A 27979-nucleotide genomic window follows, 5' to 3' on the forward strand; every position below is an offset into this window, starting at 1 on the left:
TTAATCATGTTGTGGATTTTCTTTGCAAATCTTGATTTACAATGGTGTATGATATAGCAGGTACAAAGGTATGTTGGGAATGTAGCTTAAACAAAGTTACTATTTTCAGAACAAAATCTGTTATAATCTCTGATGAATGATAGAACGTATGAATCATTTGGGTTGCTACAATTATGTGAAACTTGAATCTAATCCTAAAATGATGTTTTGTACCTGAAATGTTTTTGGAAATATGAATATGTAGAACGAAGGCCCTTCAAAATTTCTGAAAGTTCATTCTCCAGCTTAAGTAAACTCCATGACAAAGAGAAGATTTGAGTAAGTTTGTTAATAACATAAATTTATTAAATAAACGATAATTGGATTTGGTATATGGTTTTGAGGATGTGATGGTATTTGGTCTACCATTGTGGTTGCTTGAATTGATCGCATCTTTGCTTGTCTTTACTCAACTCCCACTTTAAAATACTATACTAAAATCACTCACCAGTCTCCTTCTCATCAATTCTTTCTAAACTATTAATCCTTTTTTATTATTTAATATGTGTGTATATATATAGTAAATTATATATAATTCATTCATTCTTTTATTATATGTTCATGGAATCATGTTGGATGGTTTGGAGAGAGAAGCTGAGAAAAAGTTTGAAGACCTTTTCTAGGTAGGGTTGTTGAGAACTTTGATTGGTCCCTGCTCTAATTAGTTATTCATCAAGACTAGTCAAGTTTAGGAAGATAAAATTGAGGTCCCAAGTTTATCATGTATTGTGTGAAGGGATTATTTATTTGTGAGTATATATATATATATGCACGAAATTAATTAATAAGGTGTAAATAAAGGTTAGATTGGGTTGAAATGAAATAAATAAACCCATGTTTTCTTTAAATATAAAAAAGTGCACATGTCTCATTGAAAATGGCGACTTCAACATCTTTATGATTGTGCTATAGATGGATGATTTTTTCGCTATTTGGCTTCATGGTGCCACATGTTCTTAAGGTTGTTTCTCTCCTTATTTTATAGTTGTTTTTAATTTTCAGTGGACGATATATGTATATAGCATTGCCTTCTCTTTATGTATTTGGTATATTTTTAATGAAGTAGTGATTTATCTATTTTATAATAAAAATCATTGTCTTGCCTCTACTTTCTTTGGTGTGGACTGCACTGACCTTTGTCCCTCAATGTGTCTTTATATTTGTCTTTATATTAGCCTTAATTTTTATTGTTATTTTTACTACTTTGAATAACTACAATCAAGATATTCTATGTTCATCATATGTTTCATTTAGATTGGTTGTTTTATTTAGTTTATATAAAAGAAAAACGTTTGGTTATTGATTTTGGTTCAGTTTAAGATTTAAACTCTTTGACTTTGAGAACTTGTGTGCACGCTAAGTTCCTGTATATATTATCTGCATGTATGTGTATATATTATCTTCATTTGGACTTGATTATGTTTATATATAGGGAAATGGGACGAAAGCGTGTTGCATCATATTTTCATTCTAATTCTAAGCGAAATACTTCTCCGACTCCATCTTCTCGTCCATCTACTGGGAAAGTACCTTTAAATCCCCGGCGAACTACGAGCTCAGGATCTCATTCTTCAGCTACTCATGGGCGTACAGGTTCTCGAGGCTCCTCGCAACATGTTGATACACGAGCCTATATTCCAAAATATGTCCCACCTCCGAACAATGAGGTCCCACCTACTGACGAGGCCCCCAATGATGTTCAAATGAATCCTGAAGATGATTTTGACTCGGAAACAGATGAATCCCTTGAGGAGGGTACAGAGGCACATGATGGTGGCACGATGCAAAAAACTTTCATCATCTCGTCAAGCTTACAGTAAGATTACTTATTTATTATTTTATTATTATATATGCTTTATTGATATATTTAAACCTTATAATTTTTCCTTTTGTAGTAAGAAATCTGTGCTTGATATCTTGAAAAGAATTATAAAGAAGTACTACACCGCACCATGGAAAGAAGTGTCCAATGATGGTTACCTATGTTATTGGCAACAGTTTCAGGTATATCTTTTTTTAAGTATTTTTTAATTAGTTTTTTTTAATTTATTAATTTCTTATAAGTTTAATTATCTATTGTAGTCCCATTTTACTTGGCAACCGCATGATGTTGGAGAAGTGGAAAAAATGTTTAACAAGAAGGCTGCTGAGTGGTTGCGGAGAAATCTAGGTCGTGCTCGGGAGAAGCGAAAAAGACCAGAATGGATTAGGCACAATGTCTGGGAGCAGTTGTTATTGATTTGGAATGATGCAAAATATAAAAAATACTGTGAGAAGAATAAAAAGAGCCGGCAGTCGAAAACTGAGGGATCTACAACAATTTATCATGGTGGTTCCATCTCTATGATTGAACATAGAGATAGACTAGTAAGTTTTTATTAAAAATTTTGCTCAGTAAATTTTCATTTTTGCTCTCTATGATTGAACATAGAGATAGACTAGAATGATAATAATATGATATATATTTCCTCGCTATTCTGTTTCCTGAATTGATGCCTTGATGAATTAATTCTTTAGCATGTTTAATTAGAAGTTTCATTGAATGCATTATGAAGTATAAACAAAGAAGTAGGTGCTCAAAACAGTGCATGGTTTAGCAAAACAAATAATTCAGCAATCTATTAACTGTTTGATTTAATGTATGACTCTTGTCCCATGTTGCTCACATTAAGACCGTACATAAAAAACATGTTCTATCATTATTTAGCTCTCTTAAAAGTCCAAACAAACAACAAGATTTGTTGCCTAATGCTTGCCATTCCTGTTTCTTTTTATTTATGGGATTGTTAATTATATGAAAGATATTTTTTTGATTCGAAAAGACAATGTGAGCTTAAAGTTGATGCATGATGAGTGGGATATGAGTCATAAGTGTGGCCCTTTTGGTATTTTGTTTTTCTCTTGGTAGGACCATATGAGCTCATTGTGCATCTCCTCCTAACTTTTCTAAAGCACAAGTAAGAGCACATAAGATCAAAACTAGTGCCTGTAGGGAATTGTCCTTAAGCTATAATTCCTATAAATGAAACTCTAAAACTAAAAATTAAAAGATAGAGAGAATGGAATGAATTTTGCCACTAGACATTGAGTACTAAAAATTAAAAGATAGAGAGAATGGAATGAATTCTGCCACTAGACATTGAGTGAGAGAGTGAGTGAGAGAGAGAAAGAGAGAGGGAGAGTTGAAATTGAGTGCATGAATGAATTGAGAGGTTCCAAATGCTCATGTGATAGCGTATGCAAGGATTTTAATTATTTTATTAAAAAAACTAATTTTATTATATATATACTGTTTGATAGAAAACTTGAAAGGGTGCACATGATAATGAATTTAAAATTTTTCATTTAGATGGAACCACCATGGTGCCCTTGGTTTCACAATTTTGCTCAGTAAATTTTCATTTTTTTTCTTAATATATACATTTAAAATTTTTCTACTAGCTAACTTTTTACACATGTGTATATATATATATATTTTAGGAAGCCAAATTAGGCCGCAAGGTATCCATGGTGGAGGCTTTTAAAGAAGTTTATCAAAAGGATGATGGGAGTTGGAATGAGAAGGCGGCCCAATTAGCACATGTATGTGTAAAATTAAATTTTATTCTTAATTACTTAATACTTTGTTTATCATAACATATAAATAATGACTAACTTTATATTATGTAGGAGAAATTTGTCAAAGCTCGCCAAGACGTATTGGCTAGAAGGCCGAGGGATACAAATTGATGATGATAAACTATGGTGGGACATATTCGGGGGTTGCAAAAATCGATGTTATGGCATAGGGAAACCTTGTTGAGGAGATAGCTTCTTATTATTCTCATTCGCAATCGCAGCGGTCTACTTTGGGAACTCAACAATCTATGCCTTCTATGCCTCCAGAGGTTATGAGTAAGTTGGAATTTTTAGAGAAAACATACGAGGAGCAGAAGCAGCAGAACCGGTACATCATTTCTCTATTAGAATCTCGAGGTATTCAGGTAAACTTTGAGAAAACTGCTCGTACTTCTCATGCTCCTGCCAGGACCGGAGAGTCTGCTTCCCATGCCCCTCACACTTCAGAGGATGTTGAATAGCCTCAGCCTATCGATGATATTGCAACAAAATGAATGTGTTGTTTTGGATTATTACATTAGATACTTGGATTATTACATTTTGGACTATTACATTTTGTATTTGTTTGTTGTATTGGATGTTTGAACTATTATATTTTGTAATTCATTGTTATTCTAGATATTTACCGATCGGAATGGTTATTTTGAAAAATATTATAAAAGTTATTGTTCAGGATTGTAAATTAGGCTTTAAAACAGGTTTGTGAAATAATTAAAAAATTATTATAAATAATCATGGTTATGAATAATTAATTTGCGACATAATTTGCGACAATAAAATTGTGTCGCATAATATCTCATTGAGATGCAACACAATTTGCAACAATCGAAATGTGTCTCAAATTTTGTTGCAAAACATCGCACATATTTGTAACACAATTTGCGATACAAAAAAGTTTTGCGATAAACAAAATGATTAACAAAATTTGTTGCAAAAAGACTCAATATTTGCAACACAATTTGCGACACGTAAAGTTTTGCGACAATTAAAATAAGTCGCAAATAATGTTGCAAAAAGTCTCAAATAATTGCAACATTTATTGCGACACAGAAATTGTGTTGCAATAAATTGTCGCATATCGTTGCAAATTGAATGGCAAATATTGTTTCAGAAGATCCATGAATTGCGATGAAATTTGCAACGTTTTTATTTTGTGTCGCAAAACCTGCGACACAATCTTCAAAAGTGTCGCAAATATTTGCGACATCTGAAACGCGACACATTTTATTGTGTCGCAGATTATGTTGCAAATTGCGATCTGCGACACATTTTTGATCTTTTGTGTCGCAAAAATGTGTCGCAAATTGCGTTTTTTGTTGTAGTGAGACTTAAAAAGGAGTTCGGATAGTAAACTTTTCCTTGATCAAGAATACTTGCTAGCACAGAATTTGGTGCGACGACTATGGTTTAATATTGATTTCCAATTGAGGAACTTATTATAATCATTGAATTACCTAGCTATGATCTCCTTATAATGGCTAGAAGTGAGAAAATGACAAGGGAATTATTGATGACTACTGTAAGTCTAAGGTGTCATGACAACTACTATAGATCCAGGGTCTCTTGATGGTTTTTACAGATCTAAGGTGTCACAGTAGTTTCTATAGGGAGTCCAAATGATCGAAATGTTTATGAGGTTGTAGATGGTGCACTAGGTTAGTGTGGGAAATTTAAGAAAGGCCCCCAAATGAAGCCAGATGATATCCATGCCTAACCTTCAGAATATCATTGTTAAGAAAAGAGGGGCATCACAATTGTGCTTAGACATCAGGTGCATTTGAATTATGAGAAGTCTACTATCGCCATTTAGTGATTTTTTTAATGGCTTATAATAATCTTCCAATTTTAATTAAAATGAAACCAGACTTCTCCAAAATCTCACATCAAGAGATTGAATGCGTATAGATACACTGTCATTAATACAAATGAAAAACTGATCTAATCTATGCAAGTGCTCATTAATAAGGTAAGCACCATTGCTTCTTATAATATTTTTACACTGATAGATACAACTATTATACTATATAAATTTTCCTTTGAAAGAAATAACTAAAGTCAAAAAGTAGATTTCCATTCAATTGCTTGTTTGTTTGTGAGATCCTATTTCTTCTTTCTAATGAGAGAAGAAATGGAAATTTTGTTAGAAATTTAAATATATATTTTTAGGCAATTCTTAGAGCTTGATAATATGTGGAAGTAAAGCCACATATCTTCAACTATGATAATAAGTGGTTAAGTGCCCAATCTCACCTATGAAGACCAAAACTTACAATCTATATTGTTCTTCCCAAGTGTGAAGATCAATACTTACAATCTGCATTGTTTTTCCCTAATATTATCCATATATAATCCTTTTCTAGCAAAATATTAACTATATTTTTAAAATTGATCAACATCTAAAATATTGAATTAACAAAGAATTTTAATAATGCAGGCACAATTGTTGATTTAAATAGAAACCTAAATCAATCTTATCCTGAAATTAATCTAAATAAGATTTATATTAGTAATTTTTTTATGAATTTCTAATTTCATGATTGTCCCAACTCCCACCATTTGCAAAGCAATTCGTATTAAAAGTGAAAATTGCATTTAAGATGCTTATTTTCCTTTTCTTTACTTCAATACAAACAAATATACCACTTATAAAAATAATTTTGAGAACCTGAGTAACATTTAGGTGGACTACAAACATCATATCTATCCAATATTTATATGTAATTTAGGATTAATCATATATTAAAGATAAATTTCAAAAGTAAATCATGTATTTACAATTTTATAGTAGTAAAAACATTATAAATAAACATCATTAATTATCTAGGTGAACCATGGGTGAATTTACATAAGCCCCAAAATCTTACCTTGAACCATAAGGACAAAGAAGCCTTAAATATTTGCATTTGAGTAACGATTTGCAAATTTCAAAGCTTTAAAGTGCAATATTTGACATTATAGTGTAAATTCCGATTAACTAATAAAATCTACCTATAGAATCATTATATTTAGAATATTAAGAATATGAGAGATTGCTCATTTGTATTAGGGTCTATGCTAAATAACAATCTAATTGGCGTGTTAATTTTTTAATTTTTATAATGTTTCAAAATAGCATAATCATTATAAAAGAAAACTTTATTAATTAATATGTAATGCATTTATATTTGTGTAGGTTTCACAGACTTGACAAACGCATGTTGTGGAACTGCAAGGTTTAATGGGGAAACTACATGCACATCAAACTAAAATTTTGTGCTCCAATTATGACAATTGTTAGAGTTGGGATCAATTTCTTCTATCACAAGCCATTGTTATGTTGGTAACCAAAATTTATTCTTTAAATCAACACGTCTCTCTAATGAACATCCTATAGTTTGTGGATGCCTAAAAGTACAAGCGCAACTCTAAATAAATGAGTATGTATGGGAACTAATATTATCATGCAATTATTTTTCATTGAATATTTTTATATAATAAAAATAGTTTCTATTATGAATATATGTAAATTTATTAGAGGGGTTTATTTTTTAGAATAAATATTTTTAGAAAAATAATGGTTGTGTGGATGTGCTTCTGAAAAAAAAATGATATTTCAAGAAGCACTTGCTATGCTCGAAGAAAATTCTTAGGTACTTAATATTTTATCATAATATCTTTCAAGTAAATGGTCAATTTAGTATGTTGAAGTCCTCAGTTTAATTGATTAATCAGTAGTATTGATAATGAATCTATATATATACCCTTCTTATGATATGAAGAAGATTAACAACAATATATATTTCCACAAAACTAGCTTTAGATATTTCTTCTTGTAATAATTTTATACTTGAAACTACTTACATATATACACTCGATCAAATATAACAAAACTTGAGGCTTAATTTAATATGAATCCAAACAAATAATTATTTATTTTACTCACAAACAATTTGCACAAGAAGTACTTTTGTTAGTGCTAAAGTACAATAACTCTCTCTTAGATTGGTAGATCATCCTGCTGATGCATCGCTAGATGTGAATCAAGAGCTATTTTGAGCGAGAAGACTTTGTGGCGATGGTTTCAAATCAAGCAAGAAGTTATTCATGGTAACTGTTGATTATCTAAAGAAGCTATGTTTTGGGGACCTCTAGTTGGTAGATGGCAAGCCTACTCGAAGCAACAAAGATTTTATTGAAGATATTTTTGCTAAGTACTTAAATTAGAGATCAAATCTAATTGAAGACAATTTTTCTTAGAGATAACTTACATGAGAATTAAATTAATTGAAAACTAATTTAGATGATTAAAGATTTAATGAAGAATATACATAGCTAATTGAAAATTCTTTGAAGCTATCTTTAGCATAATCGAAGAACACTAAGTTTGGTGTGTAGTACAATAACCCAAGTTTGAGTGTTTGCTGACATGGAGTGATAATTATAATTGATTGTTTTTGGGTTGAGGTTATGGAGATTCAGTTGTGTTAAACTCAGTCTCAACAAGAAATGTCAATGGCATCTTAAAGTCAGGTTACAACCTAGATTTGTAACTTAGTCAACAAGGATGATGGGCTAACTCATGTTTGTGATGCAACACAAGGTTCTCACATCATATTTAGAAGCTTTGGAGGATTAAGATAGAAAAAGAAGGTTTCAAGAGGTAAATGACATAAGTGCTATATAAGTTTCATCTTAAAGATTTAAGATGCGAGAGAGAGAACTAAGGAGGTAGGCATAAGAGCGTCAGTTAATCTTGTGAGAGAGAGCTTGTTGGTGATGATGATCATGAGAGGATTCTGGTGAAGGAGTATTGGAGGTCGAGATCAACAAGAGGTTAGTTAAGGTGATCCTTCAACAAGAGGATCTTTGATCACAATTTTGCTTCAGTGAGAGTTTTTATATAATCATTGTTCTCTTGTTTACCTCTTCTAGTGGATTTGTTTACCTCTTTTAGTGGACTTCCAGGCAGGTTTACAGATGGTTGCAATGTCTTCCTTGCAATCACAGCTTCTTATCCTTCAATGAAATCTTCAAACCAGCTAACATTGGTCTTTAGCCCTCGCTTCATTTAGCTCCATGCAAACTTTTTTTTAATTAAATATCCATTTTAAAAACTCACTAAAGATACCTTCAATCAATTCTTCATTGCTCCAAATAGGCTCATCACTTGCCAACCAGAACCCTTCCAAACATAGCTTCTTCAATTAATTAGTACACCAAAAATAAGTTCACAAAAAACAGTCTTCAATTAGAACACACTCTTTGCCTTCTATTTCTCTACATTCCATAGTCTCTGGCTTGATTTGATTCTCCATTCAATCAATCTCCAGTAAGGCTTCTTGCCCAAAATAGTTCTCAATTCTCATCTATTTATGCCTACAGAGAATGATCCTCTAAATTAAGAAACCTTTGACACCTACTAAATATGGTTTGAAAAATAATGCCAAATTGCATAAAAATGACATTATTGTACTTTATTATTGGTAAAACGAAAAAAAAAAGAAAGGTAAGTCGTTTTGCAAATCATGCTGCAAACTATTGTGCAACATCAACTTGAACATTAGAGGACAAAGAAGATTCTGACTATGGTGGCAATGGAGGACCTATAAAGGATGGTCTACTTAAGACTTATAAACACGTGTTCAAGAAGTAGTTAGAGATGTGTGATTTGAACAAAATCTCAAGAAGGAGACTGAGGATTGAGAGTTCTAGACTGCAACTTAAATTAAAACTTAGCATTATGGAGAAAAGTTTATGTAAAGCATGAGGTCAGCTAGAGCATGCCAAGAAAACTATAAGATAAATGAATAGTGAGAAAGCAAAATTAGATGTTGCTCTATCCAGTGGAAGACTTAGTGGTAATTGGCATGATCTTGGATAGGTTGGAGAAAAATCTGGGGTTATGAAGTGTACTGAAGAAACTATATTGGTGAAGGCCACCCACCTCAAACTTTGAAGGGAGAATGATGAAAATAGAATTCATAAAGACAAAAGAAAGACATGTGGCCATGTGTTATTACTGTGGGTTGGTTGACATATAAGGTCAATATGCTCAAAGTTGAAGAGAGACCTCAATGAAGAAAGGCTGAGTAGATATAAGCAACCAACCTTGAACCCTATTAAAAGAAAGACAGAAGAAATTCAAAGATTCAGTAAGGTATAAATTAAGAAATTTGATTTGAAAAATGTAGTTGCAAGTGTGATGTAGGTAAAGGACACAGTAAGAATTAGAGGAGTTAGTACAAATATATGGATACATTGGGTTATATATTGAATATAGGAATCTTCGCAGTAATCCAAGATGGAACCTATCACTTATGTGTTAGATTAAGAACACCAGCTAATTTTAAAATTATGTTACTATATAAAATTATAAATTATTGCAAGTATTTTGAATATCTTTTATATTTAATATGACAAGGAGGCACACATATTCGTCAGGATTGTTAATACCATTAATTGTTTAATCATAGCAACATATAAAAAATATGAATCCATAGCTTGGGAGACTAATATATCAAATATTATATTGGGGGTCTGGCATATAAAAATCTTTAAATCTTTGAATTAAATTTTAACTTGTTTATGGGTATCATAGTAATTATCAAAATTTTAGACAATACAAAAAGTTAGTTCATTTTTTAGGATTAGCTATCATTGATTGATTTGAATCATTGTTTCTAATTTGTTTAACTCCTAAAATTAGGTAGGCAAATTAAGATATACATACCTATAAGTTGAAGCTTTATACCTTGTATTTAATTCAATTTTCAAAAATGAGGTAAATATCTTCTGTCTTGTTTTTGCTTTAAAAATTTTATAAAAACTATATTTTGAAAGGTATAGAGATCAAAGATGAACCCCATAGTACATATTCTAACTTGTGCGTTTGAGGATTTCACACTAATGAAACCTTTTTTGAGGTAACCTTGATCTATCACATATATTTAGGAGCCTGTATGGTTGATCCAATATCAAAGCTAAAATTGTTTACTTTAACTATATTAGGAAAATTCTAACATCAAACACACATATTGAACACTGTCGACAAACATTATGTGATGATATTTATTTTTGTTAAGATACATGATTTAATTCTAATTAATCAATGTCTTTTGTTATGTATTATATATTTCTAATGAAATTTCCATGTGCCTAGTGGAATAAGAAGGAAATTAACATCTGTTCTCCTGTAAACATATTCTCTAATGTTGAGTTTCCTTTTTTCAATATTGTTATAATGATTTCAGAAACGAATAGAATTATGAAAAAAACTCGTATTATGATCTCCATTGTGAACCCACAAAAGTCTAGATCTCTATGCTCACTTAATGGAATTTTGCCTTTGAAGAGCAAAGTACTTGTCATACAGGGCTGATAACATACTCTGGGTGGGGTCATTGGGATCACTCAAAGCACCATTGGTCTTAGCCGCATGAATCTCTTACTCAAGATTGTTCAGGTCTGTTTAAATAAAGTTCATGCCATGCAATCTCCAATTAATAAGCTGAGACCTTGTCCAAGCGACCAAATGGGAAAATACATGCATAGTGGTGGAGTTCGGTTTGAAATTCTAGACATTTTTTGTCACGCCCCGAACCTGGTGCGCTGAAAAACGGCCGCAGACTCACAAGGCGGGGTCCAGTGAACCTGCAAGGCCTCAAAACCTAACACTGACTAGGAGTAGAAAAATAAACCCGATGTAATACCAAGTAAGAGTACAACTTAAGGCTATAAACCAACTCGAATACAAGGTAAATGAAAATACAGCATGACCTACAAGGAGGTTCTTAAACAATAATACAACTGATACAAAGACATAAGTCTTAAGGCATAAATCCCAAAGAAGACATCTACTGGAAGCCTTCTAAGATCCCTGGGTCTCATCGCTCCCGATCCGAAAAAGGATTTAAAGTAAATCCATGAGCTCACTAGCCCAAGAAGTAATCCAAAAACAAACCCGAAAGCAAAAAGTTCAGGTCTCAAATTTGCACAAAAAAAAATAATGCAATAGCACAAAATAGTGTAAACAAAATCAAAGGTAAAACAATAAATACAATATCCAAAGTATGACTCCAAATTCACTGAAAGTGCCCAAGGTCATTTGTTTACCCTCAGTGACGACCGAAAGTCAAATAATCGAAATCATTTATTTACCCTCGTGAACCGAGATCGAATGACATGTGGTCGCTGATTATTTCACCGAATGGACACTGCAAAGCGAAACTCATGCCTCATTTTCCAAAAATTACTTGTCGACAAGGTCGGGTTTAACCCCCACCCGATAGTGGTTGCATATTGTTCATTTGGAGACCAAAAATTCGGACATAATTCCAAGCCAAGAATACGTAATATTCACAAGTATTTTCCAAAAATATTCATCTAATAAAATAAAGTAAATAAATAAATAAACAGATAAATAAATAATGTAAAAGGAAATACTCACTTTCCAAGCCTAAGCCTGGTTCTCACTTTGGAGAAATAATAACAATATTTCACAAGTATTTTCCCAAAATTCAAGAAAATAAAAGATTTACAAAAATAAAAAATAAAATAACACAAGTATAAATAATAGTGAAACCAATAAATAATTATTCACCAATCTCAAGGAAGAAATGCATTAATACAATAATATACTAAAAATTTGTAAAAATACAAGGTCTAATGTATCTCATCAATTGAAGAAAAATGGCCCACCTAAACCAAAATAGCTAGAAAAATAATTTCAAAGGAAATATTGTCAAAACAAGGATGTTAAAAATTTTAGGAAGGAGATAGGCAAGGACATAAAGGCAAATGGATATTTAAGGGATAAATGTATAACCCAAATAATATATAGGTAATTCAAGTTGATGTTAGGTGGACCAAGGATTTAAGCACTTAAAAAATCTTAAGTTTTTGCTATTAGGAATAAACAATGTTACAAAAAGGATAATTACTTTGCCAAATATTTGGAAGTAACAAGGAAATAACATATATAAGTTTTGGCAAATAATAGCTCTATGGTTCCAACTAAGTATAGAAACTTCTCTTCCTTAAAAAAACACAAGACATAAATAGATGGCATTCCCACAATAATTTTTAAAGAATAAATGCAAACAAAATTTCAGAAATTTTTACATGAAAATAAACCAAAAACAACAAAAATTTAAATATAAGAGTTTAAGGGATTACTTACTTGGTTATCCTAAATTCAAAAAGAGATCCAAGATGATGCTCAAGGTGGTCCTAAAAATCCAAGGAAAAACCAACCAAATATACATGAATATTTGGAAGAGTTCAAGCACAAAAAGTTCATGCTAAGCTAGTCTAAAAAAATACCCCATTAAAACAACAACAATATGAAAGTATCTACAAGTAGATCTAACATAAAAACTAATACTAGTGGTAATAACAATGATGTGGGAAGGGAACATAGAATGATTAATAGGAACAAGGACAATAAGTGAGAGAAACAAGGATGGAAATAAATCTCCTAGCACAAGTAGTAGATGAATGCATGCATAAGGAGAGGGTTTTCATGCAAGGATAAGCACCAAGAAAAAATATCAACCAACAACTTCATGCAAACATAAGCAACAAGACAACCACCATCATGCATGAGAGGGAGATTAGCTTCCGGACAAGGTGAACACCCTTCAGCAAATACCTCTGAGTTGTTGACGAGTTGAAGAGCTCCTCCCCGGTTTGATCACCGCCGCTACAGTGCTCCGGTGAGGTGCTTCACTCTTAAGGCTTCAATGGAGAGGGGAGTGAGGTTAGAGGGTGGAAGGAAGCAAGGAAGGGTAGTGATAATGCAAGGGATGAGGAAATAATGCCAGGAGACAAAGATGGGACTGAAATCCTAGAATCCCTCCATGTTTTCCTCCTTTGCAAGTTTTTCAAAACAACCAGCCAAAAAAAGATTAAGGGGAAAGTAAGTATGATTAGCAACTAAGGCAAGCTTTAATTAAGGGCGGGGTCAACATTTTTAACAACATCATGACAACCCAAAAAATCAAGCATATCAAAACAGAAAGTAGAATTTTTTGGAAAATCCGTGAGTAAAAGCAATGAGATGAATAGGAGCATGATCTGAAAACGTTTACAAAAGACGTTTGACAAAATATGAATCAAAATTCGAAGACCAATAGGAATTGACCAGGCACCGATCAAGCATGGCCTAGTGCCTAGCTAAACTAGTTTGATTGTTACAGCAACTAAAATCCTAACTAATAAAACCCACATCAAAAAGATTATTTTTAGAAATAAAATTAGAAAACAAACAGGCTTTATGAGAATAGTAAAAATGTGGACCACCCTTATGTCCACTCATATCAACCACAACATTAAAATCTCCAATTAAGCACTTTCCATATTAAGCACTTTTTTGTACACAACTGATTTTTATTACTAACTTAAATTGAAATGAGAAAAGAACGATGAAAACATTTCAAATTCAACTTTTAAATTTCAATATGGCTTCATTTTAAAAATTTGCAATAGTACTACGTATACGAGGATAAAATTTATCTACAAGGTTATGAAATAATAACCTCTATAGATATAAATCATGCTCAAAGTTGAGAGAAAGTTTGACTATAAAGAAATGATAAACCTCAAAATTCAATTTGAGCAAATGAAGTAAAATAAAGAAAGCCTGAACGTGCCCTCAAATTTTTAAGGTTTTTCTTTTGCTAATTTTCCCAATAAAATATGTATCATAAAAATAAAAAATCATAATTTTAATAATATATACATGCAGACATACATAAATATTTAGCAGATTTTAATGGAAAGAAAGGAAAAATCCAGCCATGGTACAACACTATATTAGATTGACATTATTGTATGTAACAAGCCAATCAAATTCTTAGCCAATGATAACATACAAAATACTGTAAAATTCACATTATTCACCCCAAATGAGGCCACCAACTTATGCACAAACACCAGCTTTGCTTCTTATAACCTTTCCATGATTTACAAGGATGAGGGAATATGCTTGAGAATTACATAGCCAGACAGCACTGGCCGGTTTCTTTCTTTTCACCTTTGTTTGATATATCACCCCTGTGCATATGAACTTTCAGGGTTAGTTCTTGATATTGAAGAAGTGAAATTTAAAGACAGATTAAGAATGTATGAAAACATTGATCTTACTTTGTGCCTTGAAGCCACATTTCAGTGATTAAAGTCTCTCCTGGATAGACATGCAAAAGGAATCGCCCGAAAATGCTTTTCACCCAGGTTGGTTCTCCATTGCAGCAGAACTTAATGACAGCTCTAACTGCAATCCCAAGGGAGCACAGGCCATGAAGAATTGGACGGGAAAACCTGTCAATCATTCAGAAATGGTGGCAAAAATATCAATCACATTTGATAACTAATGATGCCTCCTGTTGATTAAAAAAAAAATGTAGCTGAGAATAATAGTCTTGCCATTTAAAACAATGCGGAGCTTGCAGTTTAAGTGCAGTTAATTGTGGATTCTTGGCAGGGGAGTAACAACAAATGATAAAACATTCTTGATATATTCTTGTCTAGAAAAGGTTAAAAACCAAACATCTCCCATGTCAATCAGTGCAAACTATTCTTTAGAATTTAGGAATTATTTGGTATTCATATTCTGCAAAATTGTTTGACAGGTAAACTCTCATAACAAATTAAGATCTTAGACACTCACCCCGCATTCTTTGCAACCATTGGATCTGAATGTAATGGGTTATAGTCACCAGATAGCCTGTAAATAAGCGCCTGCACATAATTATTACATGAATATGCACTCTGTTATTCATAAGAAATTTATAACAGGGATATGTGTTGGTAAAAAAATGAAAAAAGGAATTGAAATATGTGAATTGGCCAGAGCATCTTTCGTGGTGAATAGAATAATAATAAAAAGGAAGATGATAGTAAGAAACTGAAGAACTGATGCCTCCTTATGTAGAAGCTTGTATTCGAAATTTGCCATACTTCACAAATACAATGGGAAATACTACATACAGTTCAAGCTCGTTAGCACAATTCATGCATAAACCAAGAATGATCAATTTTTGGGCAAACGAGTACTTAAGGTACAACCAAGGCACCAAGAAATGTTGCATCTTGTTTGAAGGAAAACAAAGATAAGAATGTTCAGGTTGAAACTGCTGATGATAAAAGTATGGCAAGCTATACATTTTCCCCTAGGATCATATTTTTCTGGGCATCAAGTAAGAAATCACAGAAGACCAAATATTATGGTGAAATTTAGAAGACTCGAAGCAAGCCTAATATAAATCATTGCCCCTTGGCAGATAAACCCATAACAATTCAATCAATCATTACTGTGCAAAAGCACATCATGATTGATATCAATTTCATTTGAGAAGTGTAGGATAATGAAGTTAAAGTAGGGTGTGTGAAGACCTAAGATCAACTAGTGGATATATTAATAACCACTATTCAAGCAAAGCTTTCCATACTCTAGAATTCTCACGAATTTTCAAAAGCAAAGCATCAAAGGGGAGTATTCAGATTGATGTCTTAGCTGTTATGCTGTTTAGGTCTCTGCTTTATTGTATATGGTTTGGCATGCTATCATTCCTTGAGTCAATTATCCGGGTTTTATTTGCATTATCTCAAGGTGTGTGTACCTCACGACATTGCAGTAGCTTATGCTATCAAGCAGTGTAATTAAAAAGTGCTAGGTGCCCTTAAGGCGATAAGAATGTAAATCTCTTGAGGTGCTGCCTGGCGACATAAAGTGCTATTAAAAGAAAAAGTAAAATATATATATATATATATATATATATATAAACATTGAAAATTGCATAAGAGTGAACTTAATATTAATATACTAATCATCTACTAGAATATTGAAGGCCAAAAAAAAAACAAAAACCTAAAACCACAAAAAACAATCTAAACTTTCAAATTTAGTATGCAAGACCTAATTTAGAATTATCACCTAAACATTATTTCTCGTAAAAAATATATCTATATTCCTCTTCTTGCCTCACTTTTGTTAAAAAGAAAAATAGAAAATCCCTCCTCATAATTATTACACTTCCCAAGTATAATTATTTACATTTCCTTTATAAAAGTATATTTATTACTCTTTAATATAATTTCCTAAAAAGCATTTAAAAATATGTAAAAAAGGAGAAAACTAACAAAAGCAACATTGTTCTTGTCTTTTTTGCCTTGCGCTTAGGTTGAGGCGCTCGCCTAGGAAGCATTTCTTTGACAACACCTCGTCTAGATGGTTATAAGGCGTCATAGCCTCACCTCGCCAGGGTGCCTGGGCAAGCGCTTTTTAATCTTTTAATAACACTAATGTCAAGATCTCAAACTTAAAAATGTCCAAATGGAGAAAGTCACATGAAAAACGTCTAGGGTATGAAGAACAGAGAAATAAGGAGGCCTACCAAATATCATCCTATCTTTATTCTTCTTTTTTTCCACAAAAACATTCACTTTTGACAAAATGTATGCTGACATAGGAACTAAAAAGCAGAGAAGATTGTATGGAATCACATAGTTCTATAAAAGAAATCACTTTCAACTTTCAACACCCAAAAGTGAATTTTGACTGAAGTTGATACTGTGGAAATCAAATAGTTGCGCAACATATACATAAAATTATGTTGCATCTATAGCAAGATCAACTAAAGTCTGGAAAATGGTCATTGTTGGACCGTGGGCTCTCAACAGAGCACTAAAGAGGTGAGCATGCAATCCATGGATAGCAGGACACTTTACTAATACAACAGTAATGTTGGAAAACCACACTGATTTGTAACCATGTTGATAAAACCAAGTCTAATCAACAAAATGCACCATTGTGCAAGGACCTCAACATCATGAAGCTAGATCTAGTAACACAGCCAATAACCTAACTTGTGGAAAAAGGGAGGCAATGAAGCATAATGATTTCAAGATCATTATTCTGATAAACGGCCTATTATTTAGTATTTAAGCATCAAAAATATGTGATGAATCTAATCATCAGTCAATACCAAAAACTTGAGCCAATTTAATCAAGAAGAGTGCATGAAAGTTTACTTATTGAGTGGTCAATTGAAACTTATTCTATGAAATACATCACATATTCCAGGTAATCATATGAATGGAAAATGGACACTAAAATCACATGACCTACACAATTTTCCAAATTATTTCAAAATATTTGTCATTGACTTTGGGATTTAGTAGATGAACAAGGTATTCCTTGTAGCTGCACCTATGATGATCTGAAGGAGAACAACCAAAAAGCTTAAGCGGCTATGATAAGAGAGCTAGACTTATATATTCAGATTCATATTTACCAAAATTAAATGATATGCCACTATTAGTTACTCTAGTACACTCCCTTGATACGTGTTAGTTTAATTAGCCAAGTTGCAGACAAACTAAACAAACTAGCTTTGATATCCTATTCAATACATATATTATCTAGATCCAATTCAATACAAAAGCTTAAGTTGATTGAATGAGAGCCCCAATCTTGCATGTTCAAATCTATATTTACTAAATCAACTGATCTGGCACTATTAGTTGCTCAAATAATAGGAGAGTCAACAAACTGCACATGGAAGGAAGCATCTCACTTTTCTTCCAAATTCTACCACAATGTTAAGAGGCCTTATTTGTGATATTACTTCAACAAAATACTTATAAAGTACAAAAGAGAAATCAAAATGGAGAAAATCAAGAGACACTAATGTTGATATGATGGTTAAAAGGTGTATAACCTCTTTTATTGGAACTTCAATCCTTTCCCCCTAGGTAGAATAAAAGATAGTGCTCAGAAAACATTCTGTAGAAGAGAGGGTTCTCCAGCAAACATTACTTCAGTCCAGCCATAACAGTACTATCCTGACTTGCACCTATTATCACATTCATTATTTATATTGGATAGCATTTGATTTATCACTTATTTCCAGCATAAAGTTGAACGCATGTTTGACACATAATTGTTCTTGTAACTCAAATTAATAAAAATCACAAACTGATACATAAGGGCGACAGCAAGTAACTTCAATGGCTCATTGAGCGCTTTAACACTAAGCGCTCCATAAGGAGCTCACCACTGGAGCCCTAAAGGTGGCCATTGTGCGTTCAATGCCCCCACCAATCGCTAAACTTTGGGCCCAACAATTTTTTTTTAATTAACTAATTATTTTTGTTATAAAATGCATAAACAATTATTTTTATTAAATAATGAATTATCATTTGTTAGATAACTAAAATTTTAAGATATATTAACTAATTATTTTCATTAAATATTTTTTGTTTAATTAATATATTTTCAACTGGTAAGTAATTATTGTGTATATCCTTTTAAATATTTCAATAATATATTTTATTAATTAATTATAATTAATAAATAATTGTTTGGATATATTAACTAATTTTTTTATTAAAAAAAATTTATTAGATAAATATTTATTATAAAATATATTATGAATAATGGAAATGATGAGTGAAATGATTGTGAGTCTTATATTATAATATAACTATAATTGGATATAGTTTGATAGATAACAGTTTAATAGATTGATGAGATGGCATAGGCATCGAATTTTTAGATAGTCTAACCATTAAAAATGCCCTGACAAAGACTGTGAAAATAATATTTGGCAAGTTAGAAATGGTAATAAGTATTAATTGCTAACAAATAACATATACAGTAAACATCACAACAAAGAAAGATGACATGCCTGGGATTGTTGGGTAATGTCCTCGTAAACAAAGGTAGGTTTAGAATTTGGAATCTTAACCGGAGAAATCTGGTTGGCTGATAATTAGCATATGAATATGGTTTAGAAGACTTGGAGAAACCACCAGCACCACGCAAATAAATTGTATTCCTGCAGATAAGAAGCCATTGAAGGAAAGGTTCTTATTTTGCACTCTATTAACTTTATGAACTGAACAAGTTAAAAATACTAACCTATTCATGCACAAGGCTTCTCCAGAATTCTTATCATAACTGGTTGTTTGAACCTCAATTATGGCAGCTTTACCTAAAGATATATGATAAAAAAAAAAGACCATAGTATCCACTGTGTGCACTCAGGCGTGCATGCACATGTGTATGTGTATGTGTATGTGTATGTGTGAGTGAGTGCTACAGAAAAACAAGGCTTATATAAATACAAACCTTTGTCATGCAGACCTGCAATAACAACTTTATTTTGGATCTGCACAGAAAAATCGAATGTTAAAACTCCCAAAAATCAAACTAAAATCTGAAGAGAAGAATTAAGTGCAGCTGGCAATGAGCAAAAAAAGAACCCTAAAAGTTCTTGACAAATAATCAGTCAGAATCCCTAAACCACACGATCGTGACTGCACCAATGTTTATTCCATTTAAAATGGGTATAAGAATGGTGTGCCCTTTGTATTTGCAGGGAATTAGAGGAAGAGGAATATCAAGTGGCATATAGGACAAATGAAGAAGGAAGCTACATGGATTCTCAACTTAGACAACACCGAAATTCATGTACAATATTAAAGCACCTTTTGTAAAAATCACCATAAGCCTAAATTCCACAAGGTATTTCTTCTATGTATACTGAAAAGCCAAAAGATGGTCCATTACAACGTTCAAACATAAAGAATAGTCATATTTATGCATGATTTCCTAGATATCTATGTTTCTATTATTTTCTGAACCATATGCTTCTTCAGACTTGTTTGACAAACTATAACTTCGATTTCTTTTTACTGAAACATGTCCTACCTCTATTCTCTACAGCATTTATCATTTGTTTACATTGCTTAAGTTCAAATAGAGTCAAGCTCCTGCAAAGGCTCCAAATATATATTGTTTTATATCCCTTTTGGTATGAAGATCAATTTGAGAACCTAGAAAAGGACAGATAATTTTTCTAAAAGCAAAGTGTAACCAGCTTTCAAGAATGCAAATTTAACCCACCCACACTGTAACACTAACAAAACCAAGCTGTCAGCATGATGATATCTAAACCTAATCAATTTATTTACTATACCCTCAAATGCAAATATATTAACTGATAGAAACCCATTGAACATCAAGTTGAAGACCTACTAAACTGAATTGAATATTCCCAATTGACAATTTCACTACACCAAGTTTTATACATTGCAAGCTTAGCACTCATTTATCAGACAACATTCATGCTTAGCACATTTCTTATGACAAGGAATGCAATAAATTAACTTGTTTAAGGCTTTATTGTTATTATAAGAGAAAGTGTTCATATACCCCTCAAAAGTGAGTAATTGCAAATATATCCTCATAAAAATCACATTTGCTTGTGTACCCCTACAAAGTGTTTTTATTTGCTTATATACTCTTGTAATTAAAAAACAAATTACAATTTATAAAAATAGAGATCGATCATTGATTCCTTTTTCCTCTATTTTCATTTTCTAAGGTGAATGAGCGAAGAGGGCGAAGATTTTTTTTTCTTTTTTTTAGATAAAATGTTTGAATTGAATTTTGGTCAAAAAAAAGAAAAAATAAAAATCAAATGAGTAATAAAAAAAAATTATCTAAATGAAAACTCACTATTATATAGAATATGTTAAGAAGCATAAAGTAAAGCAGCTATGGATGCAGACAAGGTCTAGAAAGAAAAAAGACATTGTTTAAGAGCCTGGCAATGGTACAATTGAATTTCTTACACAACAATTAGAAGGGAAAGGCTTGTAGATCTCCAGGTATTGTTGACCATGAAGCAGCAGAGTTGGGTCAAAACTGCCAAGAAAATATTGGTGAGACTTTCACTTCTGACCATGAGAAGCTATAGAGAAAACTCAGAAAAGTAAAGTTATGGCCATAAGATGTCATAAGATAAATAGATTATATGTTACAAAAAGGACTCAAACAAATTTAGGACTTACTGTAAGCTCAGGCACAACTTCAAGGCTTTGTTTATTTCGATAAATAAACGTAGCACCAAAAGTAGGCAGAACCTGCAATTAAAGGCTTTAACATATGTTAGGATGACTTAGATTCTTTACATAAAAAATGGGAAAATAATATTTGATTCTTCCCACAAAAGCTAGGTCTAAGCATAAGTGAATCAAAAGGAAAAGTCAAAGCCAAAATGACAGAAGGCTCAACAAAAATTGTAGGCAGGCATTGATAACAGCCGCTTGGAGCAGTTAATTTCTCTCAATCAGGGAAGACTAGAATTGTTAATGGCACTCCCTTTTCTCTCTATAAGCAGAGGTCATTCTACATCTTACCTGCTGTATCACATTCTGGACAAAATCAAAACCAGGTTTATGTGGAAAGGCCCAAAAAATGAAATGCAAATTTACCATTTGGTCTTTCAACCATCAATTTAAAAGAATTAAATCTTGCCCTGATTATTAAAAAAACATGGAAACTAAGTTCTAAAAAATCATATGACTAATAGGCTAATTCAAATTCTTGACAACATAAAATGCAGGACCATACATCAAGGGAATTCCATCACTAATGAGAAACTTGAGGACAAATTGGCAGATCATTTGGATGTCCACTATGAATAAAGAGACAGAGGAGAAAGGAGCACAAAGATGAAAATGATAGACAAGAATGAGATCAAGCTTTTTAATTAACCAATCTTTACATTCACTCACTTAATTTAGAGTGTTAGTTGGGTGGTATAATCTTCTCACCAAGCTCACATCTTATTTCAATTACAATAGCAAATGATCTCTGCATTGACTAAATCTGACTAAATTGAGTAAACCAAAAGAAAAACAATGAGGATGTTGAGGATGTTATTGTAAGGTTTGTTCAAGGGAAAAAGAAAAGTGACAACTAACGTAGTTAATTTGGTAGAGGAGCTGCTAACAAATTGCTAACAAGACAGCTGAGATCTAGCTTGAATCTATTGTAGTTAATTCAGTATCTTAGACCTTAACACTATTATATTTTCTAAAAAGATGGCAATTTGTACCCTACCCGACAGGTATACCCGCAAAGAGGGTATTACCCTCTTTGACCGGGTACGGGTATGGGTAAGGGCATTACCTGTTATTTTTTGAGTGGGTACGGGTCGAATAAGGGCATGCCCCTACCCTACCCATACTCTTACCCGTACTCTTACATGTTGAAGAGCGTACGGGTAAAACTCGTACCCTCATATATATATAAATTATATATAGATGAGTTACTGAGTTTAGGAAATTAGGGCTTTGCTTAAAACCTAATTTCCTAAACTCGATAACTCATCTATTTAGAATTTATATATATATATATATATATATATTATTTTTTATTACTTGTTATGTAATTTTGAATTTATGGACATGTGTTTAAATATGGTATTGTAATGAATTATGAATTATTATTATTATTATTATTCCTAGTATTTAAATATAATTCAATAATTTGAACAACGGGTAAGTGGGTACAGGTAAGGGTATAGATTTTTTTTACCCTAGAAAGCACGGGTATAGGGTAGGGTTACGAGTACGGGTAAGGATTTTGACATACCCTATCCATACCCTACCAATTGCCATCTCTAATTTTGTATTTAAGTATGACTCTGTTTTAGACTTTTACTTAATTAGAACCATAGTTACTTGAAACACAGTACGATCCGAGTCACAAAACGGGTACGCATACAAGAAATGATGCTTGTATTGCATCCAATATGGTCGGGGTAGGCTTAGTTGGTATGATTAGTTCGAGTCAAGATACCATTGAAAATTACATCTGAGTTGGTTATATAAAATACATACAAAATTATAAAACTTAAATACTAATTCAAAAGAAAAAGATGTTCTTAGATTACCAATTATATCCAAAAATGCATAAGCATAACATTTAATATGAAAATAACATTAAAATTAAAATTCTAAAAGTAATTAAGCAAACTTTAAAGATGTTTTGATGCATAACATATAAAAACACATAAACATTAAAGTAATTAAGTAACCAAATAGATTATCTTTCATCACCCTTGTCAAACTCAAAAACATCTTCGTCCCATGAGCTCCATGTCATGTCAACAAGTTTCATAGTAGAATCTTCCAAATTTGTATAGTCTGGATAGATTTCCCATTTCCTATAAGGGCCATGTTTATAGTTTTCACTAAAACATGCTTGTAGACAAATATTTTAGTGGATAAACACAAGTTTATCAACCTTTGTACAATTCAGCCTGTTTCCCTTGACACTGTGAATATAAGGGTAAGCTGAATTTTACAAAGGGAAACAGGCTAAGGCTCTCAAGGACAGGTCTCACCCTTGGCTGTCAACATATGTTCTCCAGAACCAGGGAGGAACATGACCAAAGGAAGAGAAGTATACTTCCCTGCCATCTCAACCAATGACTGGATTTCAGGCTAAGGCTCTTAACAGAGGACTCTAGCTAGTGCACTTAGAGGACACAAACAAAGCTGGTGTAGTTCTTGCAAAATTATTCCCAACACTTGCTTGTTCTCCTTCATTAAATTCCATGTCAATATCATCTTCTTCATAGACAATAATTTTGTACAACTATTTTCCCTTAAGTTTGTGATATTAATTGCACTGATCATGCTGAATTATAATCCTATAAGCCTTTTCTCATACATCTCACCATAGCACACCTGTCTCATTGACATATACTAAGACTATGGGAAATTGAAGACTGACACCACATGGCCAATTATGTTCCTCTATAGGTGTTAATGGAAGCAAGGTAAGTTCATTACTTTAGAACTCAGCCTCTCCTCCCTGTTCGTATTCTACCACTAAGTCTTGCACTTTGTCCAAACTTAGTGTTTGTCATACAAGCCTAAGCAAATATTATAACTGGTCGAGATGTAAATATCAACTTTATACAGCATGATGTCTAACAAAATCACAAGCAACAATGTTTAGAATAATTTCCAACTACATTGACCAAAATGAGTAACAAGAATTTCCATTTTCCATCAAAGGATTCAATTTCCAGCTTAAAATGCAAAGCATCATGCTCAAAACTAGAAGAGGAAGTACTAGCAAAGAGGAAAAACCAAGAAAAACAGACTTCAACTTCTAACTTAACATGTAACAATATTTGGAATTGTTGTAACCTCAATTTGATCATCTCTGGCAATCACAACCCAAAGAAAAAGTGACAGGTGCTAGCAATGCTCACATTCACAATCTAGGACAAGTATATAGACATAGAAGAATAGATAGCAGCAAAACCATAAGACAAATATGTGGTTTAGTAATATGTGGTTCGCCCAACCCTGACTTACTTCCGTGGGCATGCCGAAACTAGCATCCACTATCATTAAGAAGAATACTCCAGAGATATTGCCTATCCTTTGAACTTAGGAACAAACCCTATCAATGAGACTTAAGCTCCTTCTAATACTGACCAAAGTGAAAAAATTCCACATCATAGCTAGAAGAGACCACAAAGAATCCAAAATTCCTTCTCCCAAAGAAGCCCTGCAGTCTTCTTTCCTTTTCTATCATGCATTACATACAATACATCCCCAAAATACCATTACATAAACCTAACAAACAATCAAGCAACATTTACAGGCATTACATACAACATATCATACTAATTAGAAAAAAAATGCACCACATGATGGTTAATTTGAGTGATTTGGATAACCCCAAAATCAAAATGCCAATTTACAAGAAGCCTCAATTTCCATCAAAGACTTCAATTTCAAGCTTGACATGCCAGGCATCATACCAAAATTAGAGGAAACTGTACTAGTAAAGAGGAAATAAAGAAGTCCACCTGAATGAAGGGCTGCCCATCCTGATGGTATACATACTTGAGCTCCTTCTCATCCAAAGCATCTCCACCGCAAGCTCCAACCCCAAGAGCATACAGAGCCACATCTCTTCATCAAAATCAATCAACAAAACCAACAATTCATCCATCCCAATCAACCTACATAGCTAAAAAAGAAAACTCATCACACAACGAACCCTAACCCTAGCCAACCTCTCGTTGTAAGAGAAAACAGTCTGCAAAACAAGAAAGAACAGAGATTCATGAGATCAACGGAAGCAATTGGAAAAGAAGCAAAACCAAAAAAAGATGGATCAATATAGAAACTAACATCGGAGAAGTTGAAGGAGAGTGCGAGCTCTGGATCGATGGAGGATGAGGGTGGCCTGGAGATCCCCATGGTCGTCAACGACGAAGAAGAGTAAAAGACTCGAAGAGAAGAAGTGAGCGCGTGCTTCTAAAGAGCGAGACAATTTAACAAGCTACAAATGATTGCGGATTCGGATTGCGTGTTTCTTAGATCCGACCCGATTTGAAGATATTCGGCTATATATATATATATAATGCGATTTAATTGAGTTAAATTGCCTTTCATGATCCATCATCCCAAACTGATCCAGAAACATTCATAACTACATGCTTTTTACTTTCACATAATAATAATAATAATATTTTTGCGTAAGTGAAGTTTGATTGCTTTTATGTTTAGATATTTAATTTTATTATTATTAGATTTTAGAATTTGGGGTTTAGGTTAATGAAGGTGTAAGAATTTTTAATAAGTGGGCAAGCCATTGAGCTACCGAATTCAATGGACGTTGAGTTATCATGTGTCCCACCTTTGCACCACCGAGAAGTTGAACTTGGGATTATTTTTAGGTGTAAGGGACCGATGCCACTAGGCTATGAGTGCCTTGACAAAATTTTGTTTTTTCTCTGAAAGTATTTTATCAATAAAAAAAAAAAATCAAACTCATATGCCTTTACATAAAAGTTTATCTAAATCAATAGCAAAATCAGAAATTTTTGATTTCTTGGAAGTTTGTTCAAACATGCTCATAGAGTTTTTAATAACAATAAAACAAACAGTTACTTTATTTAAAAGATATCTTTTAAGTGTGTGTTTGGATTACTGTAATGGAATTAGAAAGAATGAAGTAATGAAGGAGGAGGGAAAGGAATGGGTATGAGATGGTAATGAAAAAGGTGTTTGGTTGAAGAGGTATGGAATGGAAAAAATAGAAGAGTAATTTATTGGGAATTGAAAAAATAATGAAAAGATATGATGTAAAATTACCTTTATGCCCTTAATATAAATAAATCAATTTTGTTGTTTATAAAATATTTTAAATAAATTTTAATTATTATAATTAATTATTTAAATTACTTATTAATTATTTAAATTACTTATTAATTATTTTATGACTTATTTTTGAAATAAATATTTATTTAATAAAATTATTATATGATTATTATAATTAAATATTAATTATTTAAATATTTAATACATTTATATTTAAAATAAATATTTATTATAATTATTATATGATTATTATAATTAACTATTAATTATTTTAATATTAATACATTTATATTAAATATATTTATTTATTTAATATAATTATATGATTATTATATTTAAATATTAATTACTTTAATATTGATATATTTATAAAATGGGTATTTTATACCCATTACCTTCAATCAATTTTCATTCCCCCCAATTTGGGGGGAATGGATCATTACCCATGGGGGGTTAATGGTAACCCCCATGAGTAATGATTATTACCCTAAAAAATTGGCCAAACATGGGAATGGGTAATGGTTCCCACAAGGGGGAAACCATTACCCCCATCCAAACACTGCCTAATAGTTTTCGTTCTTTTAAACTATTAGATGAAGTTGGAACAAATTAGGTAATGGAAGATCTACACATAGTTGTAATGAAACTAAAATTAGTTCACATTGGCTAATTGATGGAGAGTCCATGTGCATATAAATGGTGACTAGCCTCCCTACGAGGCTGGTCTTTTGGGGTGCAGATCCACTTGTATGTGCAACATTAGTGTTTTCATTAAAATGAAGTGTGGAGCCCTGGTTGGCTGGTTTCTTGTTGAGGCCCAAGGGATGGGAGAAGGTTGGATGGCTTTGAACTAAGGTCCCCTAGCCTGTGCACAGGTTAAGGGCTAGATGGCTTTGCGATGGGATCCTTCATCATGGGCCCCCAAATGAACTTGGACTTAGCAAGCATCTAGGCTAGCTAGCTTTGCGTTGGTCTTGACGAGAGCGTCAGGCTTCGATCGGGGTGCCATGTAATGAACCCAAAATTAGTCCTATATCGGCTAATTGATGGAGAGTCCATGTGCATATAAGTAGTGGCCAATCCTCCCTACTAGATTAAGAGATGCTGACAATAGCTATACCTAACTAGTTGCTTAAGAAATGAGTCACTCTTTCATAGACATGTGAATATATATATATATATATATATATATATATATATATATATATATATATATATATATATATGGAAGAGGATTGTTAGCTTAGTGTCTAATGACAAATCTAGAATGGCCAAAGAGCATAATGTTATGTTTGGATTAAGGGCTCAAGAGGGAAAGTAAAGGAAAGCGAGGGTTAAGGAGGGTCAAGGTGAACCATTC

The 27979-nt window shown here is 32.4% G+C and overlaps 1 pseudogene; it reads right to left on the reverse strand.

Annotated features, from left to right (window-relative positions):
- Nucleotides 1-14433: 14433 nt before the first annotated feature.
- On the reverse strand, nt 14434-25746 carry LOC120280889 (annotated as a pseudogene).
- Between the last annotated feature and the right edge of the window lie 2233 nt (nt 25747-27979).

The sequence above is a fragment of the Dioscorea cayenensis genome, chromosome 2, assembly GCF_009730915.1.
Source record: "Dioscorea cayenensis subsp. rotundata cultivar TDr96_F1 chromosome 2, TDr96_F1_v2_PseudoChromosome.rev07_lg8_w22 25.fasta, whole genome shotgun sequence".
In the NCBI taxonomy this organism is placed as follows: Eukaryota; Viridiplantae; Streptophyta; class Magnoliopsida; order Dioscoreales; family Dioscoreaceae; genus Dioscorea; species Dioscorea cayenensis.